Source organism: Gekko japonicus, unplaced genomic scaffold (genome assembly GCF_001447785.1).
Source record: "Gekko japonicus isolate JY-2015 unplaced genomic scaffold, Gekko_japonicus_V1.1 scaffold180, whole genome shotgun sequence".
In the NCBI taxonomy this organism is placed as follows: Eukaryota; Metazoa; Chordata; class Lepidosauria; order Squamata; family Gekkonidae; genus Gekko; species Gekko japonicus.
Window position 1 is genome coordinate 1,243,871 of NW_015174278.1, and position 9,058 is coordinate 1,252,928.

The following is a 9,058-nucleotide window of genomic DNA, read 5'->3' on the forward strand; positions in this document are numbered from 1 at the left end:
CATTTTGTGCCTTTTCCTTCCTTGCCTACAGCTCAGAGGTTGGCGAAATCGTTTATGTCTCACGTGGTGAAAATTCATCAATTACCTGCTAAATTAATTTCTGACAGGGGGACCCAATTTGTTTCTAAGTTTTGGAGGGAACTTCTTTCCATTTTAGGGGTGGAACAAGGGCTCAGCAGCGCGTATCATCCTGAGACTGACGGACAAACAGAACGAGTTAATCAGACCCTGGAGCAATATCTTCGTTGTTTTACTAATTATCAACAGAATGATTGGTGTGAATTGTTGCCTCTTGCTGAATATTGTTATAACAATACTGTCCATAGCTCCACGGGCATGTCTCCTTATAAAGCTGTTTCTGGTTACGACAGCCCCCCCTCCCCTTCCTCGAAGGGATGGGGGAACGTCCTGTGGGGGGCGCTGATAAATGGTGTATGTCCTTGCAAAATGCATGGCCTCTGCTATGCCAAACGCTTGACGCAGCCAAGGCTGCTTACAAGACCCAGGCAGACAAGGGTAGGGTGGTGGGGTTTGATCTGAAACCTGGGGATCTTGTGTATGTCTCGACCAAGAACATTAAGATGCTGCGGCCTAGCAGGAAATTGGGGTGGAAGTTCATTGGTCCATTCAAAGTGCGTAAAGTCATAAATGATGTGGCGGTTGATGTTGTTTTGCCTAAGAATTTACGTGCTCTGCATTCTGTTTTTCACATGAGCCTGTTGAAGAAGGATCCTGGCCCGTCTCCCTGGAGACCAGCAGTTACTCCTCCTCCACCTGTCATTTTGGAAGGGGATGAACATTTTGAGATCGCTGATATCCTTGATTGTAAATTGAAACGTGGTAAACTCTGGTACCTTATCGAATGGGTTGATTTCGGTCCCCAGCACCGCGAATGGGTGGAAGAAGGGGATATTCGGGCCCCTTACCTGATCCGTAGTTTCCACAAGAGGTTCCCGGACAAACCGGGAGGTCTCCCGCCCAGCCCGGGAGATCTCCCGCCCGACCCGGGAGGTGTGTTGTAAGTGTATTTTAAGGGGGGCAGTATGTCAGCAAGCTGCCATTCTGTTTTCTGTGACCTCTGTGTACATATCCTTTCCCTGTTGCACCCGGCTTGTTTTCTATCATCCTGCTCCTGCGTTGGAATGCACAAGATAACTGCTGGAGGTTGTGTGGGGGAGAAGATGCTGTAATGCTTGCCTATTGCTTTTCTCATGAGTACTGCACCTGTGTTTTGTCTGATGTTCTGCCTGGTTCCCATGGACTGGGCGCGCAACCGTTTCATTAGCCCGCCAGCGGGAATGCTATTCATTGGATCTGTATCTGTTTGAATTTCCTTTATTATGCTTGACCTAACTGTGTATCCCCAGTTCTAACAAAGAACGTGTTTGAGTATGTCTTCAACGCTTTGAAATAAATTTTGCTTTTCTTGAAAACGTGGATTTATTCTCGATGCTTGGGGATCCAACATGGACCAGGTCACGCCAGGTCACGCCAGGCCCTCCTGTCTTCTGCTGTCCTCTGAAGTTCACTCAATTTCATGCCATGACTATATATATATCCCTTATATATAATTGAATAAGACGCAGAGTCACGCAGAGGAGAGAAAATGCAAACCAACAGTGTTTCGACGGCTGAACTGTCCGTCAAAAGCTTCCCCGGCTTCCATTGGCCGTGTAGCCTACGTCCCACCTCAGACGCAGCTTCACGCAGCGGAGAGAAAATGCACATCAAACGGTCTTTGGAAGCTTGCGCTGTCCGTCAGGAGCTTCCCCACCTTCCATGGGCCGTGTTGCCCAGCTGCCGCTCAAGGCTACTGCCCTGCCATGGGCTGGGAGGTGGGAGGCGAACGCTGTGTCTGAGGGCGCGCTGGCAATGTGCCCCACACCGCAGCCCGATTTCCCACCCCCACCCCACTTCTCCAACCTGCCCGGGAAGCCGGACAGACAGAGGAGGCTTTCTTATGCCCCCCCACCCGCGCTGCTTCTCTTGCCCACCTGGGAAGCCGGATGGACGGGAGGATCTTCTGCAGCCCCTCCTGCCTCCCCCCTTCTTCCTTCCTTCCTTCCTTCCTCTCTCTCCCCCCCACTTTCTCTCTCTCTCGCACACGCACTTTCCCTCCCCCACCCACCCCCTTCGCCAATCCGCCGGGGCAGCCGGACAGACGGAGGACGCTTTCTTATTCCCCCGCCCCACTCTCTTGCCCACCTGGGAATCCGGATGGGTGGGAGCATCTTTTGAAGCCCCCCCGGCCTCCCCCCCTTCTTCCTTCCTTCCTCTCTCCCCCCACTTTCACTCTCTCTCTCTTTCTTTCTCCTTCCTTCCTCTTTTTCTTTCTCCCTCCCCCCTTTCTTCCTTCACCCACCCACCCACTCACCAACCCTACCTGTCTAGGGGCCCGTTGTCTCCGTCCACAATGAGCTTTGCTCCCGTGTGTGTGTGTGTGTGTGTGTGTGTGTGTGTATAAATATAAAAAACACATATGGATATGGGAGGAGGAGAAGAGGAAGAAGAGAAAGAGGAGGAGGAGGTTTTATACCCCACTCTTCACTACCCAAAAGAGTTTCAGAGCAGTTTACAATCACCTTCCCTCCCTCTCCCTACAACAGACACCCTGTGAGGTAGGTGGGGCTGAAAGAGTTCTGAGAGAACTCTGACTGACGCAAAGTCACCCAGCTGGCTTCATGTGAAGGAGTGGGGAATCAAACCCGGTTCTCCAGATTAGACTCCACCACTCTTAACCACTACAGCACATTTGCTCTCACTGAAGAGTTAGACATAGTAGTAACTGTACTGTATGATGAGATAACGCTACTAAATCATTAAATACTTTTCTCAAGTAAATTCTGTATACATACATGAAACAAATTCATATATATATCATATACATACATATGATGAAACTCTGTTATGTATGTTGAGAGAAAACCACTTCACTGACTGAAGTTGTTGTATTTGTTGCATATAAATAATGAAGGCATCTAGAGGAGTTAAAAAACCTGTAGACTATGATACAGTGAACTTGTGCACTCAGTCATTCCCTTCATCCAAACAACTGCCTTTGGCGTGAATAACAGCTTGGCTGATATGAAGCACAGTATTGATCTGTTGCTGAAGAAAGTCCATTGATAGTTCTTTGGACTTTTCCTGAGGTATAGCTATAACAGCTGAGCATGAGAGGGATCTGTTGCTTCTATCTCTAGTTCATCCCAAATGAATTCAATAGGAGACCAATCCAGAGAGGGCAGTCTGCGCTCCATCTGTACTGTTCTCTCTTGCTTAAACACACACTTTCCCCCCCCCTTTCTCTATGACTAAGGGCAAATTCACAGTTTACTTTTAAGTTGGAATGCAAAAAGTATCTGAGTTTAAATGACAGCAGAATGTTACCATCAGATGAGAGCTATATCTATGCATTTAAAACTAAGGGGTTCCCAGCAATAAACAAATGGGTAAAAGTTAGTTTTTCACTATTTTTTTTTCATTTAAAGCTTAGTATTTAAAAAAAACTTGTTTAAAATTATTTGAATCAGAACTTAGGAGTATGTTGGTGTTGTGTGATTTTTCTTTCTCATATACATGTTTCAACATGTATTCCAATTCCCTTCCTTGCAATATTTTGCTGCTATGGATGCCATGCCTGTTTTCAATTTTATCATAGTATCTTTTGAGGGCCTTGTTTCAAGAAAAAGATCATCACATTGAAGTCACTACAAGAGCTAGTCAACTATGGACTTTCATGACTTACTGTTTGTATCATCAAACAATGACACAAATCAGCCTTCACAGATCACCTTAGATGTTACATCATTATGATGTTTAACATCATCAGATATCAAATATTTCTTTAACTGAAAGCTTCCGTAAATTCAGCTATGAACCATCCATTGATAAGATGCTGTGTGGGGGAATAGACATGTGTGAAATGGTCCTCCTGGCTTATAGAATGTGACAACTGTCACTAAGGCAACAACCGCTACATTCATGACTTTATTTAAGTCTGAATAGTGTGAGTGTCTGAACACAACCCAATCCACTAACTACTATCCACAACACTACAGATCCACCGAACCTGGTTATGAAACCATAGTTTTCCACAGGGCATGTAAAATGGAGCTCTTCTGCCAGGCCTTTGGAGCCGCCACCACTACTACCTCCACCACCAAGAGGAAATGTCTACTAGCACTTTATTTCTTACATGTCTTGGTTTTAAAATTGTATTTATATTAAGTGATGTGATTTTATCTTATTGTATTATTGAAATTTTATTCTGTGTGTGAGCTGCCCTGGGCCTGGAGGGCCTGGAGGGTGGGATAAAAAATCTAACAAATAAATAAATAAATAAATAGTTTGAAACTGTTTTATTAACCACATTCTTAACTCACTAAAACTGTAACTGTATGTGATCTATGAACATGTACTTGCTAGCTTAATCCAAAATCACTCCACTCTCCAAGATATAAGGACAGATGGACTCACATTCTAGCTGTATCTGAAGAAGTGAGCAGTGACTCATGAAAGCTGCATACCCTGCCACAAATTTTGTTAGTCTTTAAGGTGCTACTGAACTCTTGTTCTTTTCTAATGCTCTCTGGGAGTTGACTTCTGTTTCACTCAGTTTAACTTCTGCTTTCACTGCAGTCTTTGCAACAAAGAAAACTTCTGTTTCACTGCAGTTTAACTTCTTATTTTACTGAAGTTTTAGTGTTATTGATTTTCAGCATTATGTTGGCTTTATCAAATTGTGTAAGGGGCAATGATAACATATTCTGGCTGAAAAGCAAGGGACAAATATAAGGAATAAATACAAAATAAATACATGACATAGCATAACAAAAATAGTACTTTTTACATTTAGATATGTAAAACTGTGATAGTCGGACATTGTAGTTTTCACAACACATTTTATTTTCAATATACTAAGATTCTGTGAATTTCAAAAGTCAGTTCTAATTTTCATTTCTAAGGTTCAGTTTCCAGACCAATCATAATGGTCCAAGTCAAAATGGGGATATCTGACAGATAAGCCAGACAATGTCAGCAACTTATACACACGTTAAAAAAGAGAGAGAGATGCCATACATATAAAATAGGTACAGTTGAACAGTGTGTTGTTAATGCTGCTGCTCTGCACACGTAATTAATTTTTCCCCTGTAAAAAGAGACCTAACTACAAAGAAAATGTCACTAGATGGCTCCCATTTTCACAAGCTCAAATCCAGGAGTCCTTTTTCAGTTTTTATTCAGTCCTTACAGAGTTCTCACTGAAGTCAACGGCCTTGGAAATTACCAAGGACACACATAATCAGCGCCTATTTGACCGATCACTTACATTTCCCTTTTTATTGCTATTGCTGTAAGGGAAAACAAAAGTGTTTTAAAGTTCCTTGAAGCCTGGACTGTCTCACTTCTTATTTGTGCTGTGAATGTATAACTGGAATCCAGCTTTTGTTTCCTTGTTTTGTTTGAATAAATAACCACCTTCTTCTGCAAGCTTTGGATGCCTTACAGCGCTTCAGTTTGTTTCACCCCACTCCATCCAACCTGTGCTGAAAATTCAGCATTATCTTCCTGTCTCTCCCCTTTCTCTTCCAAGCTTCTAGGATAAAAGTTTAATGTGAGCTAAGAGATTTCTAAGTGTGCAAGCTCGCTTTTAGAAAATATAGAAGTTGAGAGTCTGAAGAACTGTGGCAGGAGGGGAAAGTAATTTGGAAATCCCTACCCAATAGGATGAAACTACTAGTTTCTTTCTGCTCATCTTATCTCATCTTATAGGACATTTATGAAATCCTATATGAGGTGGCAAAAAAAACTGCAAAGAGACAATTCTACACGGCTACGGTTGCATCTGCTAGCTCACGCCCAGCACAATTATTTAGAACTATTCAGTTGTTAACAGAACTGCCACAGGGCAGACCAAATGCTAGGGAATTGAATATTGGCTGTGAGGCTTTTGGGAGCTGTTTTGCAGATAAAGCCCTGCTGCTCCACCATGATCTCCCTGCCACAGTTGAGACAGTGAGCAAACTTGAGGCTCCATGCACGTCTTCTGGTTCTATTCTGGATTATTTCAGTCCACTCAGCCTTGAGGAAGTTGACAGATTGCTCTCAACGGTATGCCCAACCACATGCAGCCTTGATTTGTGTCCTTCATGGCTTATAAAAGCTGGCCGTGAGGCCCTCAGGGACATTATCAACAAGTCCTTCATTGAGGGACTGTTCCCGGGGGCACTCAAGGAAGTGATGGTCCGCCCTCTCTTGAAAAAAACATCTCTGGACCGGCTGAATTGGCCAACTATCGGCCAGTCTCCAATTTGCCATATCTGGGCAAATTACTTGAGAGAGTGATGGTGATTCAGTTGCAAAGCTTTATGGATGACACTTCCATGTTAGACCCATTTCAGTCTGGCTTCCAGCCAGGTCACAGGACGGAGACGGCACTGGTTGCACTCACAGATGACCTCCGGAGGCACCTGGATCAAGGTGGTACGGTGGTGCTGTTGCTATTAGATCTGTTCGCAGTGTTTGACTCCGTCAACCATCAGCTACTGATCCACCGCCTCGCTGACACTGGGATTCAGGGGCTTGTCTTCCAATGGCTTGTCTCCTTTCTCCAAGGTCAGGGACAGAGGGTGGCATTAGGGGAGCAGACATCCCAGAGGTACCTGCTGGCCTGTGGGGTTCCTCAAGGGGTGGTACTGTCCCCGATGTTATTCAACATCTACATGCGCCCCCTCACTCAGATTGCCCGGAGGCATAGGCTAGGGTGCCATCAATATGCAGATGACACCCAGCTATATCTGCTGTTGGGTGGCCAGTCTGACTCTACCCCAGATGACCTGGAGCGGGCACTTTGTGACATGGCAGGCTGGCTTAGACTGAGTCGATTGAAATTGAATCCAATGAAGACGGAGGTCCTGTGCCTGAGTCGGAGTGGACCAGGGGTAGGGATCCCACTCCTGACCTACAATGGGGCGCCATTGGTGCCAACGCCGAGGGTTAGGAGTTTGGGAGTGCTCCTGGATGCCGCCTTAACAATGGCAGCCACTGCCAAAGCAGCCTTTTATCATCTGTGGCTGATCAGGCAGTTGGTTCCCTTCCTCGAACACAATGACCTGGCAACAGTGATTCATGCTATGGTCACCTCAAGATTAGACTACTGCAACGCTCTCTACATGGGGCTTCCCTTGTCTCAGATCCGGAAGCTGCAGCTAGTGCAAAATGCGGCAGCCAGGCTGCTGATGGGTCTCTCTATACGAGACCACATCCAACCTGTGCTGAAGGCACTGCACTGGCTGCCAATAGCTTACCGGATCCGTCTCAAGGTGCTGGTTTTGACCTTTAAAGCCCTATATGGTCAGGGGCCTGCTTACTTGAGGGACCATAATTCCCCACATGTGCTCCAGAGAGCATTGAGGTCAGGAACACAGAATCACCTGACTCTTCCTGGCCCGAGAGACATCAAGTTGGGTGCTACTAGAGCCAGGGCCTTTTCAGTGGCGGCTCCATGCTGGTGGAGTGAGCTCCCGGATAACATCAGGGCCCTGTGGGACCTTTTACAGTTCTGCATGGCCTGCAAAACGGAGCTCTTCCACCAGGCCTTTGATTAGGAGCCGCCGCTGATGAATGGGCCACTGGCGAAAGCTCCACTGACAAATGCACTGCCAGAATACATCTCGGCCCACACAAAACATTGGCTGGTTATTGCTGCTGTTTGTATATTGCACGCCACCACCACCATCATCATTATCATTAGTACTGTTTAGTTGCTTAGGCAGTTGTATTTATTCTCCATTGTATTTTAATGTATTTATTGTCTTAGTGTTTTTAATGTTGTTAGCCGCCTTGAGCCAATTCTGTGGCAAGGCAGGATACAAATTGAAATAATAAATAAATAAATAAATCTCAAACCTCAGCAGTCAGTGAGGACTGAGCTGGCTGATTATCCTCTTTCTCCTTCCCCTTGCCCCATTGTTGAGCTGTTCTACAGTCTGTGGTTCTGAGTAGTCTTTGTCAGGCTGGGTTAGGGAACTCTGGGATTCACCTTTAGCTTATCTACATATTTAAGGAAGCAGGCAACCAGAGGACATCACTCATATGCTGCTCTCAGTGGACCATAAGACAGAGCCAGAGTCTGTTAGCAATCTGTGCACCACCATTTGACATGCAGATCACTCTATAAGAATGGCAGCTTTACATGGAGCAACAAACAACCATGATAATTACTTCCTTTGGTTAAGGAAGCACTAGAGCCACATGTCCTGTGAATTCTCCACTTTGGATGAGCAACTTTTGAGGCCCATAAGAGCTCCAGATACAATGTGGGAGAAAAGTCTCAAAACCAAGCAATCAAGGAACTCCTGAAGTGAGGACCCTTGTAGGCATGTTTGAAATTTGAAAATATATTTATCTCCTTTATGAAAGTTCCTCTATAAGATTTGAGAAACAGGTCCTTCAGAATCATCTGTAATGACTGCTGTCTCCCTTTTGAGCAATCATGAGAGATAACTGCTAAGGTAGGAATGAATGTTGTACAACTGCCCTTAAATGCAACAGCTATTCTGTTTGTGCTTACTTGATTGTTTTGCTTATCTTTCAAATCTGGTGTAGCTTTACATTAGAAATCCTATACTTTCTCTCAGATGTCTTTATTTGGCACACTGAGAAGGATAAAATAGTTTTGAGTATCCAAACAAAAAAAAGCATCTTTCTTACTAGATCTTAAGCATTGTTCTAAGATGTCAGCTCATATAGTGGGTATCTTGTAGAACAGAAGAGCAAAATCTGGGCAGATAGCCTCAGAGGAATGGACTCACTGTTTTCAGGCTTTTGAGTCCCTGGTTTGATTTTCTGTAACACTTCAATCCACATCCTTAAGTATTACTTTGCATATTAAAGATTGTAAAGGCAGCCAGAAGAGAGCAGCATATACACAATGCATCCTTCAGTATGGAGGATTAAAATTAGTGACTTTGTGGTTTTCAAATTAGAAGAAGAGGAAGATACCATCCCCTCTCTCTATCCATCATTTGTTTAAAAAGATGCCACAGACTAGTAAAAT